Source organism: Bos grunniens, chromosome 26, assembly GCF_055505025.1.
Source record: "Bos grunniens cultivar Pamir isolate PY7600 chromosome 26, Bosgru_T2T1.0, whole genome shotgun sequence".
NCBI lineage: Eukaryota > Metazoa > Chordata > Mammalia > Artiodactyla > Bovidae > Bos > Bos grunniens.
Window position 1 is genome coordinate 21393493 of NC_141190.1, and position 18576 is coordinate 21412068.

At 45.5% G+C, this 18576-nt stretch overlaps 1 protein-coding gene across 4 annotated transcripts in view; it reads right to left on the minus strand.

Moving 5' to 3' along the window:
- Positions 1–18576, minus strand: part of PKD2L1 (polycystin 2 like 1, transient receptor potential cation channel) — a 74148-nt gene extending 55572 nt beyond the window's left edge. The window contains exons 1-3 of one of the 4 annotated variants that reach the window (XM_086377242.1): positions 18169–18576; positions 17213–17314; positions 1930–2061 (exon numbers count right to left, since the gene is read on the minus strand). The gene's annotated coding sequence lies outside the window, so the exon portion shown is untranslated. Of the gene's footprint in view, positions 1–1929; positions 2062–17212; positions 17315–18142 lie in introns of all 4 variants that reach the window. The other 3 variants (XM_086377244.1, XM_086377241.1, XM_086377243.1) reach the window with 3 other exon arrangements.

Sequence of the window (18576 nt, forward strand, 5' to 3'; positions counted from 1 at the left end):
CCCTGACAAAGAGTTCAGAGGCATCAAAGTCTACAAGATGGAATCTTGTGGTCCATCTCCTTACAAGTTTTCCTTGGAAGTTCCTCTGAGATAGGACACTTTCCATACTTTAGAAAAAGGAATTCTAGGGTGATCCACAGTCCAGTTTCTACAGGGAGAAGCAAGCTGCAAACCACCTTCTGTACTCAACATAGTGACTCAACCTTTTTCACCCCAATAGACATAAACAGTAAGAAACCTTTTATAAGTAACAGTGGCTCACTATGGCAATGATTCTCAATGGAAGACGCTGGAAATCACTTATCTATAAGAAAGAAGCCTGGTATAAGAGCTTAACCTTCACTGATACACCACCACAGTCATCTGCCTGGTAAAAATACTGACATTTGAGTAGCCCAAGATTTCAACAACAAACATACATGGTGGATCAAGCAAAGCAAGCTGAGTGAGCTAAGCCAAAGGGACTCCTCCCCTGCCTTTTCCATGTAACAAACACCACAGCACTACACCAGGGGGCCTCCACGAGCCCCAGCTTCTCCATAATACATTAACATGAACAAGTCAGTTCAGTTGGAAGGTCCAGGTATATGAAGTCCCGTAGCAGCTGTCCCAGCCCAGACAGCAAGAAAATAGCCTCTGTCTTATTTCATCAGACACCTCACAGAGAGGCTGGACGTGACCCCCCTCTTCATTAAGAGGACCCACGTTAGCCTTTTCATCCTTTCCTTTTACCTCCCTGATTTCAGAGTCCTTCTGGAATACATTTTGCATCTTCCATCTCTCTAAAAGGAATCCTTACGAATGAGACCCTCAGCTTCCCTCCCATTTCTAAAGGGTCCCCCTGGACATTGTTGTCCATCTGCCCATACCTTCTACAGAGGTTTAGACAGATGGAGGAAAGCAATCAAACCTAGGTGGTAAGAGACAGATGACACTATCTCCAAAAACAAGAGAGTTAGGACTTCCCTGGTGGACCCGTGGTTAAGACCCTGCATGCCACGCAGTTCAGCCAAAAAATAAAGAGGTTGTCACTTGACTAAGCCCTAGAAAACGGATCTGAGCTCACATGTCCTGACATAATGCATTAGCAGCTTCCTTTCTAGGCAGAGCTCCTGCTGTGGCAGGCAGGGTTCTTCAGCTGGTGCGTTAGTGGACTGTTAACCAGGCCACCTGCTGGAGGGGGTGGATTAGGGAAGGAAAGAGCTCCACCTGAGTAGGAGACATCAGGCTAGAAAGAGAGAGGAGGAGAGGAGAAAGAAAGGCATGAGAGGGCAAGGAGATGGAGGATAGAGAGGCTCGGGGAAGAGGACGTGAGAGAATGTGGTTCTTCTCCTCAGAGCCACTCACCACATTTCATATGAGGCACTTCGACTGACTGTCCCAAGCCTGGGAAGAGGCGAGACTGGAGCCCCAGGGCAGGTCCCTCGGGGTTCACTCTTCCAGCATCACCTCAGGCTCTCAGGGCAGACATTCACCATACCTCCTTGTCCCTCCCTCTGAGAGCCCCATTAGAGAAGCCACATCTTTTTCCATCCTGAGTTCTCATTCTAATCATAATTCACTCCACAGATGTTTACTGAAATAGCAAAAGCGAGCCTTAGGGCCACCTGCCCCATGAAATTTAGACTCTGGTGAGGAAGATAAACATCAAACAAATATACAGATAATTGATGGTTTATCATCATAAAAAGTACTGCAAGGGAGAAGCAACAGGTGCTTTGTGGCTCTGCAGCAGGTGATCCAACGTTCTGAGGTCAGTGAGGAATGGAATGATGATTTCTATCTCTCTGCCCGCTTCTTGTCCCTGCAGCGCACTACAGTTTCTGAGAGGCAGACATGTTTTACTGATAGTACGCATAAGGAAACAGACCAAGTTAAAAGACCAAACGAGAAGAAAGTTACAACACTGCAAGAAATATTAAAACTTACAGTCATCTTTGTCCCTCATGGTCACTGGAATGGGAGCTGAGCTAAGCTTGAATTACTCATGCCTTAGCTTCTTTCCAAAAACAGGGAATCCAACCACTTTTTCACTCCTGAAATTGGTTATCTCTTCAAAAGCTGAAAAAGAGACAAATGAATAAAAGAGCTAGAGTAACTGGTGAAACTACAAATTGATTAAAATTTCCTGAGGTGATGGTTATAAAGCTGTATACTTATTGCCAAACTCAGTAAGTGGTACACATTAAATAAATACAGCTTTTTGTATGGCAATCACACCTCAATAAAGGTCAATCGTTTTTCAAAATTTTTTTTAAAAAACTTCCTGAACAGGAATTTAGAACCAAGAACTTTCTTTTCTTTTGTTCCACTGGCCCTGTTATCTCAAATCGAGAAATCTACCTTGGTATCTCTATCAGCGTGATTGATAACAGTTATTAATTTTTTAAAAAGCTGGAAAAGAGGAAGCCCAAATATCCAACAATAGAAAAAAGATCAAATAAATTAAGACACATTCACATTATGGATTGTTGTGCAGAAATTAGCAATATTTTTGAATAACATTTAATGTTGTAAGAAAAAGCTCATGTATGTTATGTTAAAACTTCTGGCATATACATGTACAGAATTCAAATTTTCTCTGTATATACTTAGATATATGCATCAAAAAAAAGGACTAATATTGAAAAATAAAAATATTTAGTAATGGCAGCTCTGGATGGTGTGATTATAGATGCTTATTGTTTTGCTAATTTTTTCTACAATGATTATGAGTACTTTCGTACTCGGAAAAAATAATAATTTTCCTTGCCAGGGAAATCTCATGGACAGAGAAGCCTGGCAGGCTACAGTCCATTGGGTCGCAAAGAATCGGACACGACTGAAGCGACTGAGCACAGCACAATAAGGTATCAGTTCAGTTCAGTTCAGTTCAGACGCTCAGTCGTGTCCGACTCTCTGCGACCTCATGAATTGCAGCACTCCAGGCCTCCATGTCCATCTCCAGCTCTCGGAGTTCACTCAGACTCACGTCCATCGAGTCAGTGATGCCATCCAGCCATCTCATCCTCTGTCGTCCCCTTCTCCTCCTGCCCCCAGTCCCTCCCAGCATCAAAGTCTTTTCCAATGAGTCAACTCTTCGCATGAGGTGGCCAAAGTATTGGAGCTTCAGCTTCAGCATCAGTCCTTCTAGTTACCACTGAACCACAATGTCAGATACTTTACTGTGTATTAATATGATCTCAGTTAACTCTCATACAATTAGCTTTTCATTATCTCTATTTTACAGGTGGAAGAAAACCGAGGATCAGAGAGAGAACTTAACGGTGGCGTCAGGCTTCCAAATGGGGTCTGATGACAGTGGTAATGACTTCCTGCATGTCACCCTGCAGGGGCAGCAGTGTGTACGAAGCCAGGCAGGTGGGAAGTTGAAAGTAAGTCTCTTTTGGAAGAACAAGCCCACTTTGGCTGGAGTATAGAAAGGGAGCCTGGAAAGAGGGCTGGGAGAAAATATGGAAGGCCTCATATACCAGCCATTTTATTTATTAGGCAACAGAAAGACAAACAAAGCATCTGAACAGAGTAACTACATTAAAGCTATATTTTATGGAAAACAGTCTGACAACAGGATAGGTTGGTTTGGGGAGAGACTGGAAGCAAGCAAATCAGTTGGAAAATTACTGTGTTAGCTCAGGGACAGATAATGAAAGTATGAATTTCATTCGGTGAAATAAGATTAGAAAGGAAAGGAAAGATTTATGAGAAGTCTCTTAGGTGGCATCTGCTGGGATTACAATGCACCTGAAGGAATGTGAGGTACAAGGGAGAGAAATCAGAGGCAGATCTAAGGTCTCAAACCCGGACAGCTGGAAGAGTGGTGATGTTATTACAAGGTGGGTAGGGAGATGGAGCAAAAAGGAGTGAGTTTCAGTAGGAAGGTGATGAATTTGGCTTTAAGCATATTTGAGCCTAGTGTTGAGATGACGAAATATGAGAGGCTGTTGAACAATTTGGGCTGAAGTTTAAGAGGGCAATAAAGACTACAGACAGTAATATGGGGATTGTGTGGCTAGAAGTTTATTGGAGCCACAGGAACAGTTAAGATTGCCAAAGGATTAGACTGAATAAAGAAAGAAAAGAACTTGAGTTGGAGGATGGAAGAGGAGCCAAAAGGGAGAAAGAGTCATTAGAGACAGGAGGAGGACCAGAGATTTTCAAGACACGAAAGTCAGAGGAGGAGTGTTTGAAGAAGTGGGCGCTGATGGATGGTATCAAATGGTGTTAAAAGGTCAAGAATTCCGATAAAAGCTTCTGGATGTTTAGACTAGAATCTCTCAGGAGACCTTGAAAAGTGAGGAGGCTAGAGATGCCTGATTTGGAGGAGCAGGGGTGGAAAGGTTAAAGAGTGGGTGGCAAGGCAATGAATGAAGTGGCTCCATTTAACTGCACATGTAAATTTACTAAGTATTTGAGTGCCTGCTGGGTGAGCTTCTTGCACATCTGCTTGGGGATGTCCCAAGAAACCGAAGGAAATGGCAACCCACTCCAGTGTTCGTGCCTGGAGAATCCCAGGGATGGCGGAGCCTGGTGGGCTGCCGTCTATGGGGTTGCCATGGACAACGACTAATCGACTTAGCAGCAGCAGCAAGAAACCAAAACCAACCATCCTCATCTTCATGTTCTAAAAGCTTCAGTTCATAATATCTGAAACAAACCCAACATTGTAAATCAACTATCCTCCAAATTAAAATTAAAATTCTTCTATTTTTTCCTTTTAAAAATAAAAATTATTTTAAATAAAATAGAAGTTTCAGTTCATTCCAACGCCTCTTCTGGTGCTGAATTTTAAAAACAGCTTTATTGAGATATAATTCACAGATCATACAGTTTACCCATTTAAGTATACAAGCTAGTGATTTTTAGTATCTATACAGATGTCCAACCGTGGTGCTGACTTTAAAGGATAAACATTTGAATCTGGAATTCAATTCTTATAATTTATGCTGTAAATGAGGGAGCCGCTGCTGCTGCTAAGTCGCTTCAGTCGTGTCCAACTCTGTGCGACCCCATAGACGGCAGCCCACCAGGCTCCCTCGTCCCTGGGATTCTCCAGGCAAGAACACTGGAGTGGGTTGCCATTTCCTTCTCCAATGCATGAAAGTGAAAAGTGAAAGTGAAGTCGCTCACTTGTGTCCGACTTTTAGCGACCCCATGGACTGCAGCCTACCAGGCTCCTCCATCCATGGGATTTTCCAGTCAAGAGTACTGGAATGGGGTGCCTTTGCCTTCTCCGAAATGAGGGAGAGGGGATCCCAAGGCCCAGAATAGATTCTTCACTCCCACCTTCTTGAGCAGAATCACAGAGCAGAGTGGGAAGGCACAATGGTGCTTTGCCTAAAATGTCCACCAGGTGGTAGCAGTACCCTTGCCCAGTTTGAAAGGCTGTGTACTCAGAGAGTCTCCAACCTAGGGACTGTTTCTCTCCTGCTCCTTCCTGTTACTTATTCTTTTCTGCTTGGTAACTCTGCTAACAAGTCCTAACCCACGGGGATTTATCATTCTGGAGGCATGGTAGCTTTTTGTGTTAATCTGTGTCCTCTGAGAAGCAGAAGCCAAGAATAAAGCTTGTGAGGGGTTTTAGTGTGGGAAACACTTGCAAGTGAAAGTAGGGAGTGCGCCTAGAAATGCTAGGAGAGTTGTCAGACTAGAATGTCAGTCTGACCCCAAATGAAGAAGAGAGAGTAGGAAAGTTGGTGTGGAGCCTCCTGCAGTATAGTTAGTCTCAGAAACGTTGGCCAAGACCTTCAGGGAGCCCAAACAAACCACCAGGAGAATTCTGTGTCTTCCAGGAAGAAGCCTGCCTTAGTATCCCTGCTAAGCTCGATTATTGGCTGGGCTGCTCACCTATAAGTGCCCCAGGTGGAGGCTCTTGGTCAATTATCCCACCAGTAGATGGAAATCTGTAAGGCCTGTTTTCATGGCCTCCACACCTTCTTTTGGAAAAGGAACAGCCTCGGCCCTCAGGTACAAAATGAAGCAGGGCAAAGGCTAAGAGAATTCTGCCAAGAGAACACACTGGTTATAGCAAATACTCTCTTCCAACAACACAAGAGATGACTCTACACATGGACATTGTCAGATGGTCAATACTGAAATCCGACTGAATATATTCTTTGCAGCCAAAGATGGATAAACTCTATACAGTCAGCAAAAACAAGACCTGGAGCTGACTGTGGCTTAGGTAATGAGCTCCTTATTGCAAAATTCAGGCTTAAATTGAAGAAAGTAGGGTAAAACACTACATCATTCAGGTATGACCTAAATCAAATCCCTCATGATTATAGAGTGGAGGTGATGAATAGATTCAAGGGGATTAGATCTGGTAGACAGACTCCCTGAAGAACTATGGGCAGAGGTTCATAACATTGTACAGGAGGGGGTGACCAAAACTACCCCCAAGGGAAAAAAATGCAAGAAGGCAAAATGGTTGTCTGAGGAGGCCTTACCAATAGCTGAGAAAAGAAGAGACGCGAAAGGCAAAGGAGAAAGGGAAAGATATATCCAACTGAATGCAGAGTTCCAGAGAATATCAGGGAGAAATAAAAAAGCCTTAAGTGAACGATGCAAAGAAATATAGTAAAACAATAGAATAGGAAAAACTGGAGATCTCTTCAAGAAAATCAGAGATGCCAAGGGAACATTTCATGCAAAGATGGACATAATAAAGGACAGAAATGGCAAGAAGAGAACAGAAGCAGAAGAAATTAAGAAGAGGTGGCAAGAATACACAGAAGAACTATACAAAAAAAATATTAATGATCCAGATAACCATGATGGTGTCGTCATTCACCTAGAGCCAGATATCCTGGAGTGTGAAGTCAAGTGGGCCTTAGGAAGCATTACCACAAACAAAGCTAGTGGAGGTGATGGAATTCCAGCTGAGCTATGTCAAATCCTAAAAGATGATGCTGTTAAAGTGCTGCACTTAATATGCCAGGAAACTTGGAAAACTCAGCAGTGGCCACAGAACTGGAAAAGATCAGTTTTCATTCCAATTCCAAAGAGAGGCAATGCCAAAGAATGTTCAAACTATAGGACACCTGCACTCATTTCACATGCTACCAAGGTAATGTTTAAAATCCTTCAAGCGAGGTTTCAACAGTATGTGAACTGAGAACTTCCAGATGTACAAGCTGGATTTATAAAAGGCAGAGAAACAAACCTGAGATCAAATTGCCAACATTCATTGGATCATTAAAAAAGCAAGAGAATTCCAGAAAAACATCTTCTTCATTGACTACATGAAAGTCTTTGACTGTATGGATCACAACAAACTGTAGAAAATTCTTAAAGAAATGGGAATACCAGACCACCTTACCTGTCTCCTAAGAAACCTGTATGCAGGTCAAGAAGCAACAATTAGAACCTGACATTGAACAACAGACTGGTTCCACGTTGGCAAAGTAGAACACCAAGGTTGTATATTGTCACCCTGCTTATTTAAATTCTATGCAGAATTCAACATGCAAAATGCGGGCTGGATGAATCCCAAACTGGAATTAAGATTGCCAGGAGAAATATTAACAATCTCAGATATGCAGATGATACCACTCTAACAGCAGAAAGCCAAGAGGAAGTAAAGAGCCTCTTGATGAAGGTAAAAAGAGGTGAGTGAAAAAACTGACTTAAAACTCAACATTCAAAAAACTAAGATCATGGCATCCAGTCCCATCACTTCATGGCAAATAGAAGGGGAAAAAGTGGAAACAGTGGCAGATTTTATTTTCTTGGGCTCCAAAATCACTGCAGATGGTGATTGCAGCCATGAAATTAAAAGATGCTTACTCCTTGGAAGGAAAACTATGACCAACCTAGACAGCATATTAAAAAGCAGAGATATCACTTTGTCACCAAAGTCAGTCTAGTCAAAGCTATGGTTTTTCCATTAGTCATGTATGGATGTGAGAGTTGAACCATAAAGAAGGCTGAGTACCGAAGAACTGATGCTATCCAATTGTGGTGCTTGAGAAGACTCTTGAGAGTCTCATGGACAGCTAGGAGACCAAACCAGTCAATCCTAAAGGAAATCAACCCTGAATATTCATTAGAAAGACTGATGTTGAAGGTGAAGCTCCAATATTTTGGCCACCTGATGCAAAGAGCTGACTTATGGGAAAAGACCCTGATGCTGGGAAAGATTGAAGGCAGGAGGAGAAGGGGACGACAGAGGATGAGATGGTTGGATGGCATCACCGACTCAATGGATATGAGTTTAAGCAAACTCCAGGAGATAGTGAAAGACAGGGAAACCTGGTGTGTTGCAATCCATGGGGTCGCAAATTGTCGCAACTTAGAGACTGAACAACAGCCCCCAGTAGTCTCCACCAAGGGCCATCTGTGTTCCCCACCTCTGAGGGGGGCAGTTCAATCCCCACTTCACACCTCTTGTGCTGACTTCACGCCCCACTCCCCAACCCCTCCCCCAGTGACCATCTCCTCCCACGTGCTGCATGCTGCATCCAATTCTCCACTTTCCTGGATGAATCCAAGTACTATACCCTCCCAAGAAAGCCCTACCTTTTCGAGGCCCCTGCCTTTGGCACCTTCTTGCTTATAAGCTCTCGAAAACTGAAGGAGGTAATGGGATTAACTGGGTATTGGCTTCAGCCCTGACCCACAGGCCCAGGTGCCAGTCTGGCCCAGCAGGAGACAGGTTGACCAGCAAGGATTCTACAAGAACATGTCTGGGCCAGGTCACATTGCAAACGCAGAGTGCCTTATGGAAATGGGAGGAAGTAACTTGGGAGTTTAAAAGGGAATCCAGGCAACCCCAGGCATGGGAGCAGCAGAGAATGGCCTGGCAATCTACCCCAATTGCATCATTTACACCTAGATGACAAAGAGGAAGCTGAGGGCAAGTGTGGGATTTCCCCTTTTTCCTCTTGGGCAGAGAGAGATGGAGAAGAAAGGTGGAGATGGGGAATGAAATGAAAGGAAGACACCTCCAGGTGATGTGGAAGGTGGTGGTGGTGGGGTGGGCTTCCAGACTGTAACCTGCCCAGGGGCCCAGACCTTAGTTTCAGGGTTGATGGAACCAGGATGGGGGCAATGGGACTAGCAAGACTCCTTTCCACTCCCCACTCAGCACATTTGTTCCGTGCTTGGAATGAACTCCTTGCTAGACAAATCTATGAAGTATCTACCCACCCCTAGGCAAAGGGAACTGATATGTCCCCCCCACATTACCCCTACCCTAATAGCCCCAGACTGATACAGCTTTCTGAGCCTTGTAACATAGTCTAACTATATCAATAAATATTAGTAGTTTGTCAAAGCACCCAGGCCAGTGCACAGGAATAGACACTCAAAAAATTGCTAAATGAGTTTGTCTCAGGCCCATTCTCTCCTCTAACCAGTTCTGGGGGCGCTTCGGGTAGGAGCCTCCCCTGAACCCATTCCCCATTTAACATGGTACGTTTATACCCTGCTGTCATTAGATGTTATCCTGCCCAGCTGGCTACTGGACTTTGTCCTGTTTCCTTTGGAAAGCTGTGAGCTCCCCGGGGGCAGCTTCGGAGCCTTGGCTGCATTCTCCATCACCTCCCCGCTGCCCACCACCACCCCTGCACAAAAGAGAACTAAGAGTCCACGGAGCACTGTGAAGGCTCAGTCAACACGCAATCCTCAGGTGGATACACTGGCTCAGAGGGAGTGGCTGCGGGGAGGAGGCACCAAGGGAAGCCTGACTTGGGACACAGACAGCTGCCCTCTGGCCCGTGCAGCCCTGCTGTACCCGGTTCAACTGCTGTGTCAGTGCAAAGCGGGGTGACATCAGCTGTGGAAGAGGTTACTATCAGGCAAAGGGAAGGGCAGGGGAGAGCAGGCCAACCGCCTGTGGAGGCCAGAGGCTGGATCAGCTGGGGAGAGGGTGCCTCATGGGGGCTGGGTTCGGGTAGGGGCCTGCAGGGAACAACAAGGAGGGAGGGAGAGATGCAAAAGAGAGGTGCTGAGGGCATGGAATGGTTAAGGCCTCTAACCTTCCACCTGTAGGACAGAGGGAACATTGATTTGGAATTCTGGAAGACAATGAGACTCCCCTTAGCCACTATACGAAGCAAGCGGGGCACACCTCTCTCTGACCACAAAAGCAAGGCTGGGGCATGCCCTCTCTTCTCCATTCAGCTCAGAACAGAGTCAGGGCAAGAAAGGCTTTCCTTCCAGCTCAGGTATTTGTTATTGGAGACCCTGGGCCTGTCCTTCTTTCTGCCCACCACAGATGAAATGCTCAGGTATGGGACACCTTCCCTGGCTGGGGTAAGAGCCCTGGTGAAAAGTCAGGCCACCACAGAAACTGCCAGCCTGGCCCCAGTCCCATGATCTGTCCCTGGGTGTCACCTCCCCAGGGTGTCAGTGAGATCACCAGCCTGGACCTGGTCCTAATAAGACCTTTGTCCCCAAGTCTCGCATGCACAGACTGTTAGCCCCTGGTCCCACACTCTTCCCATTAACTGCGCCCAGTAGCATTCACTCTGATCTGCAGACATAGGCCCAGTCCCCAGAGACAGGTAGGAATTACTTGGTAGAGGCGCCAGACCTGCCCCACCCACTGGGGACACACAGCGGCACGTGGCTGTATGTGCGTTCACACAGGCACGCACACACACACACTGCTGTTCTAGGCCTGACAGGGCACAATCTGGGGAAGGAGGGATCCGGCGAGGTAGACCACGCAGTCAAACGGGGAGCTGGCTGGAAAAGTGCCCCAACCTCTCCTCAACTAGGGTCACACAGCACAAGACCTCACACCATCTCTCTGGCCTGGGTCCTTGGAGGAGTGTGTTTCAGGTCCTAATCAGCAGAGTGTCAGTTTTGTGTCTCTCTTCCTCTTCTGAGCCTCTAAACTTGTCAACTGCCCTTCTCCACATCCATCCCAGTGGTACCTTGAGACTCAACACTGCCACCTCCTCCAGGAAGTCTCCCTTGATTCTCCCAAGCTGGTCTGGTACGTGCCTCTCCCTGGAGTCCATAGCACCCTGTGCTAAACACCATCACCCAGAGTTATAAGGATCTCCACTATTATGGTGAGTTGTCCAAGGTCAGGATCTCTTTATAACTTAAGCACTTACCACTGTGCCTGGGACCATGTGGCACTCCATACTCACTGAATGAGAGAGCTGATATATTTATGGAAGTGCAGGGTCTCTACCCCTTGTTTTACTCAATCTCCCCTAGAAGCCAGTGGGTGCCCAGAATACAGACCAGCCTGGTCCCCACTCCTCTGGGCAGGAGCACCGATGCTAGCTCTCCTGGCTGTCTGCTGTCTGTGACTCAGCTTGGACCATGAGACAGGAAGGAGCCCATAGCCCATGAGGGTCCTGCCTCTTGTCTCTGCACAGAGAACAGGCCGGGGACAACCCAAGGCCAGATGTGGGTGCTGACTTCCAGCTGTTCTCCACATTGCCAAGTCCCACGGAAAATCTTGAGGTCAGGAGGGTGATGACAGTCTGTACAGCTCTGGCCTCTTGCCCTGATGTCACAAGGCCATGGGCAGTATGGAAGGACAGTGACGTGGGGCTGGCTAGATCACACCTTGTCTCAATGTGCTTGTTTGAGCAAGCAGACACTTTAATCTCAGGATCTGAGGGGCTGAAGAGAAGCCTTGGGTACCTGTCAGTCATGGGGGAGGAAATGAGTCTAATTACTATCACCATCGGGTAGGACGTTAGGTCAAGGAAATGAATTCTCTCTACTTGTGCGTGTGTGTGCTGTCGTGTGCGACTCTTTGTGACCCCATGGACTGGAGCCCTCCAGGCTCCTCTGTGCATGGGATTCTCCAGGCAAGAATACCGGAGTGGGTTGCCACTGGGTGCCATTTCCTCCTCCAGGGGATCTTCCTGATGCAGGGAATAAACTTGCGTCTCCTGCATCGGCAGGTGGATTCTTTACCATTAGTGCCACCTGGGAAGCCCTTCTCTTCACTTATGTACATCCAAAGTTTGGCTTAGATCTGTGGGAAAGCAGGAGGAAGAAGGAAGTAAGGAATAACAGATCGGGGGGATTTGGGGCAGGAGACAGGCCTGAGGTCCCTGAGCACCTATGAGGGTCGCAGCCAGTCCTTCTGTAAACCTAGCCTCCCCAGGTTCAGATATTATCGATGTTACTGGCTTCTCCATACAGGGAGCCCCGAGGGCAAAAGGAAGAGATTGTCGAGTGGGTTGTCCAGGTCGCATGAAGATCTGTGAACATACTCCCCCACCCCCATTTGACATTTGACTGGGACAGTCACAGATCCTCAAGGGAAGTGTTACCCGAGGACCAGCCCCCACCACTAGGCTGCCACTCCATCTCCCTCTTTCCTTTTGCAGCCTAATGTGCCATGATCCCAGACATGTGTCCTCAAGCCCTGTCTTCCTAAACAACTCAAGGGAAGGGAAAAGGGAGACCCAAACTGTCCAGTACGGGGGCCTTTCTGTGACTCAAGCAAGTATTCATGAGAATCATGTGATTTCCTGGGATACAGGTCACATGTGTACAGAAAGCCACTCACATGGGCCCTCATCCTTTCCCCAAACCCCTGGAAGACCAGAGCTAGGTATTTATTAACTTCCCTCCTATGAGAGAAGTATATGATAACTGAAGACGGCTTGCCTCCATTTTGCAGAGGAGAAACTGAGGGACAAAGCGTTAAAAGAGCAAGTTGGAGATGAAGCTGGGACCAGAGTTGGAAGTGAAAGGAACCGGTTCTGGAATCTTGCTATTTTCCATATTCTTAAGTGTCGGCTTATTTCCCAAACGGGGTTGTCTACTGTGTCACCCCACTGCCTACTACACAAAGGGAAAGAAAGCTGAAACCTACTATGCTGTGATGTGGTCAGCTACAACGCAACAGGGAGCCAGTATCCTAACACCCAGGACGCCAGGGTCTTCAGAACAAGGATTCTGGAGGCTTCACCCTGGATCCAGAAAGCAGAGAGACACTCATAAACCGACTCAATCACTGGCATGCAACGTACAGCCCCTACATTTCAAAACCTTTGCCCTGGCCACGTAGAATCCACAAAGGGACTGTCCTGACAATGTGGCAGCTGGTTCTGTAGCCAAGAATGACTCACAGTCACAGGGGGTGAAAAATGGAGAAGGAACCTTGCCTCACAAGTCTGCTTCTTCCTGAAAGTTTGGGCTTGGGCCACTCTCCCCACCCCAACACCTGAAGGACTCCCCTTCCAGGAGGATCATGGCCTCCTACGGAAGCCTACTGGCCTCCCACTGGGCTGCTTAGCGTGGGACACCCAAAGCCAGGCTTGGAGAGGCCAGGTCACTAAAGATAGGCCTTCACACAAGGGGAAGACCTGATGCCAGGCTGAGAAGCACCTCTATGTCCCAGAAGTATCTCTCTCTCTCCTGATAGTGACCTGCTTGCCTGTGTGGGGTCATATTCTTTCTTGTCATGTGGGTGGGGAAAATCTTTGCCTTCTCAGCTGTGGGAAGAGGTGGGAAAGTCCTCTGAACTGTCCTCCCTTTTCTTAAGAATCCCTGTAAGTCAGAGGTCAGGTAAATGCAGGAGCACAAGTATAGGGGAGAGTTCAGCTGCCAGCTCCTGAAGGGAAGTAAAATGAGAGAAGAGCAAGGCCACAAAACCTCCTCACCTCTAGCAGAGGTCAAGAAAGGACAGAGGCCAGGTGAAGAGACTCAGCAGTTCTGGCGAGTTCTGCCCGTAGGCTGTCCCTTGCAACTACCTGCAGCCTAGAAATGAACCTCACCCAGTAGTGATCGTCTACTCTGGGTCCAGCTCAGAAACACTCAGGACAGCAAGTCCTGAGTACACATTTGTATCCCAAAGGGGAGCCAGAAAAGTCATAGCTAAGTGGGAACCCAGTCCAGAAATAGGCACAAATATTGAAGCAGCAGACTATTAGGGCCAGCAAACTGTAATTTAAAAAAAAAAAAAAAAAAAAAGACATGAGCTTTGGGCTCCTCTTGAGCACAGATCATGCCCAGAATCTCCAAAGTTTCTGCATTTCATAGAACAATTTGCTCTAAATTCCCTTATTCTTTCCCCCCCCTGCACTTGCTATTAAATATATGTTAATTGTCTCTCCCATCAGAATGTAAACTCCATGAAGGCAAGAATGGGGAGCTTTATCACCAGTGTTTCCAACTCCTAGAACAGAGCCTGCTGTAGAGTAGGGGTTCAATGAATATTTTATTGCCTTCTCACACTACACATTAGTTTTTCCTCTTACTAGACTTCATAAAAAGGAAATCAGTCACTATGTTACTTTTGGTGTCTAGCTTTTGGTGAGCATGTTTTTTTTAAAGAATCATCCATGTTGTTGCATGTGTTTATAGTTCATTCTTTTCATACACTGTTTATCCATTCTCCTCCTGGAGCAACTTTGGGGATGTTTCCCATTTGAGGCTATAATGTATGAAGCTATAATGAATTTTCTTGTACGAGTCTTTTTGTGGACATATGTTTTCATTTCACTTGAGGACAGTTCCAGGAGTGGAATTACTGGATCTTCGGATGGGAGTATTCAGAATTTTAAGAAACTGCCAAACTGTTTTCAAAGTATTTGTACTGTTTCATGCTTCCACCAGCAATGTTTGAGGGTTTCAGAGATTTCACATGGTCACCAACATTTAGCGTGTTCTCAGCCCTTATAGGGATTCCCTGGTTGCTCAGTGGTAAAGAATCCGCCTGCCAAAGCAGGAGACAAGGGTTTGATCCCTGGGTCTGGAAGATCCTGTGGAGAAGGAAATGACAACCCACTCCAGTATTCTTGCTTGGGAAATCCCATGGACAGAGGACCCTGGTGGGTTGTACCCCATGGATCACAAGGAGTCAGACTCAGCTTAGTTACCAAATGACAGCAACAAATTTACTTTATTGTTTATTTACAATAAATTTCCTTATTAAGTTTATTTACAACAACATAAATTACTTTATGTTTCTACAGATCTCACTCTTCTGGACAGTTCATATATGTGGTATCATGTGGCTCTTTGTTGAGTGGTTTCTTGCCCTTAGCATATTTTCAAGATTCATTTATGTCATGGTATGTACCAGTACTTCATTCTTTTTTTTTAAATGCTGAATAATATTCCTCTGTAAAACATTCTGCCTCTTATTTATCCATTAGTCAGTCAATGGGTGTTTAGGGTGTCTCCATTTTTTTTTTTTTTGGCTGTTATGAATATCTGTATAGACGTTTATCTGTGCACATATATTTTTATTTATCTTGGGGATATACCTGGGAGTGAAATTCTGGACCATATGGTAACTCCATGTTTAATCTTTTGAGGAGCTACCAAACTTTTTCAAAAGTGGCTGCACCATTTTCCATTACCGATAGCAAGGCTTCAATGTACCCATATCCTCACCACTTTTTATGTTTCATTGAATATAGCCATCCTAATGGGCATCAAGTATCTCATCTTGGTTTTGACATGCATTTTGCTAGTGGCTACCAATGCTGAGCAACTTTTCCTGTGCTTATAGGTCATTTGCGATTCTTTGGAGCAGTACCTATTTTTAATGGGGTTTTTATTACCGAGTTGTAAGAGTTACTAGTACGTTCTAGATATGAATTCCTTTTCTGATATATGATATGCAAACATTTTCTCCCATTCTGTGGGTTGTGATTTCACTTTCTGGATAATAAGCCCTGAAGTATAAAAGGTTTAATTTCGATGAAGTTCCATTTGTCTATTTTTTTCCTTTGTTGCCTATGCTTTAGGTGTCACATCTAAGACTAGTGCTTTCAGCAATTTTTCATGTGTTTATTGGCTATTTTTATACCTCCTTTTGTGAAATCTTATATCAGTTTTCTGAGTTATCTTTTTATGTGCTGTGATATATGTTCTCATTCACTGTCTTATCCGTTTGTTTTCTTAATAGTTCCTTTTGGTATCAGAAAATGTTAACTTTCTTGAGTCTATTTTATCCATTTCCCCACCCCATGGTTCTTGCTTTTTTGTATCCTGTCCAAACAACCTTTGCCTACCTCAAGGTCACAAACATCTTTTCCTCTGTTCTATATAGAAACTTTATAGTTGTAGGTTTACATTTAGCTCTCAAATTAATTTTTTGTGTGTGTGGAATGAGCTAGAGGTTGAGGTTCATTTAACCTATATGGTTATCCAGTTGTCCCAGCAATACTTGTTAAAAGAGACTTTCCCTCTCACATTGTACTGACCTGGGACCATTGTAAAAAGTCAGTTAACATGTGTTGGTGGGTTTCTAAAATTTCTAATTTGTTTCATTGACCTATTTGTCTCTATTTTCCTAATACCACACTCTCTTGAATACTCTAGGCTTATGGTAAGTCCTAATTAAAATATTTTTACTCCTTCAACTTTGTTCTTTTTCTCCAAGATAATTTTTGGCTACTCTTGACCCTTTGCGTTTCCACTTAAATTTTAGAGTCAGCTTGTCTATTTCCTCAAAGAAATCTGTTGGATTTTTATAGGGATTAAATTAATCCATAGATCAACATCAGTCCAGAAACTGCCATGGTACCCGGCACCCCTTTTCACAAAGCAAGATTTATAGGTCCAGTCTTCACCTCCCAAGCATATTTTGTGCTTTCTTATTATGCATTAAAACACCTATCATCTTAATCAATGTATACATGCAATTGAATACAAATATTGATCATATACTTATTTATAACTTCTAATTTGCCACTGACCTAATACTTCTTGATATCAAAGTTCATGCTGGGATTTCCCTGCCAGTACAGTGGTTAAGACTGCACTTCCAATGTAGGGGGCACGTCTGATCCCTGGTCAGGGCACTAAGGTCCCTTATGACCGGAAAAAAAAAAAAAAAAAAGCTCATGCTTTCCTCATAATATTACTCCTACCACATAGCCACATTTCATGGGTTGTGGCAAGCTACTTTTAAAGTAGTGAGAGTTTTAAAGTAGTGGGTGACACATTCATAGCCATGTGATATGCCCCAGATGTACTTCAGGGAGGAAGCCCAAGCTAGGGAACCATTCACCTTTCTACTATAGGTATCAACAGTGAGATGGGCTCTGGCCATTCCTCTCCTCCCCCAAAACTCTCTCCTTATCCAGACCTTCCATAAACTCCTAGAGATTCCCCCACAGGGTAGCATCTTGTCTTTAGAGAGGAATAAAACATTCCTGATTCTCCATTTATGTCTTGGCAGGCCCCCTTTCCTTTCTCTTGCAGAAAATGAATGACCTAGCACCTAGCTTACATAGTAATGGCAGCATTAAGTGATACCAGCAGTCATACCTACCTGAGTCTAAGTGAGGAGGAGGGCAGTTTCTAGAGAACTCTGATGTTTCAGGCTCGTTCCCTGATGAAGTCCAGGGTGTGGAGGAAATAGGCTCAGACATACCTAGTCAGTTAAAGGGAAAGAAATTTGGTCTCAATGGTAGAGCCACTTTTGGCCACAATTGAGGGTACACCCTCAAAGCAACCCTGACTCTTCTGCCTTGAAGAATAGCTCTATAGATGGCCGAGGAATTAAGCCAATTAGACATTGCAGGAGAGCCTGGAGAGGAGCAACACCTGCCCAGACTTCTCTCCCACATACATGCTGAGGGCTTCTGAGCCGTGATGAGACAGCTGTCTGTATCTAAAAACATCTAGTCTCATTCAAAACTTTTGCACTGGACAGTGAGTCAGAACTGGAATGGAGGTGGATGGTGACCGGCCAGGAGGCTGGCCAGACCGCAAGACCTGTGGCCTTCTAGGGAGCTCCTTAATCATCCTCCCAGGCAATCCCAGGTGCCTCTCTTCCAGAAGCTAGTTGTTGGCACAAAACTCCTCACTTTCTTCTCTTCCCAAATGGATGGTATTTGGGGAGACAGGGGTGTGGTTGGAGCCCGGGAGAATGCACAGCCTGCCTGGTTCCCAGCTTATCCCCATGGTAAGGCTCCCACAGCCCCCGGAAAAGGCAAGACTGTGAGCCACAACAGTGAGGTCAGAACATCTCAGGGACCAGGGATTCTGAGCAGGGATTAAGACCTGGGCTCCATCATTACATTTCTGGACTCAGCTACTAGCTCCATCATTGATTGGCTGCTGTGACCATAAAGCAAGTTATTTAATTTCTCCATAGCTCACTTCTCTCATCTTTTAAAAGGGAATAAATGACTACCTACCTCACAGGGCCACAAGTAAGTATCAAATGAAATGATTCTTGTGGATTGGCTTGCAATACCTTTTGGCTACTCTTGCTGCACTTACAAGTACTTTCTCCTGCTTCTGAGTGAAAGCACGTCTGTCCTTTCTCCACGAAATGGCCTTTCCCAACGAAGGCAATTCCAAAACAACGACCCGACGTTCTAATCTCCAAAACATCCCGCACACCTTCTGTTGGCATGGGCACAGGGATAGCACAGCTCACTGGTGCCTGGCGGTGAACATTTCCTTTCGGCGTGACCATTGGCTGAACCTCTTACGCGCGTGCAGATCTACACATCAGTGCATCTACTTGTGTGTGCGCGGCCTCCAGCTCGCCTGCAGGAGGGGAGACCCGCAAACCTGTTCAGCAGTCCCGGGTTAGCGCTGCGCCGCTGGTGGGCGGGGCGGGGCCATTGTTCCGCGGCGGACCGAACCGTCCCCCGCCCCCTACCCCGCATCCCCGGCGCGCTC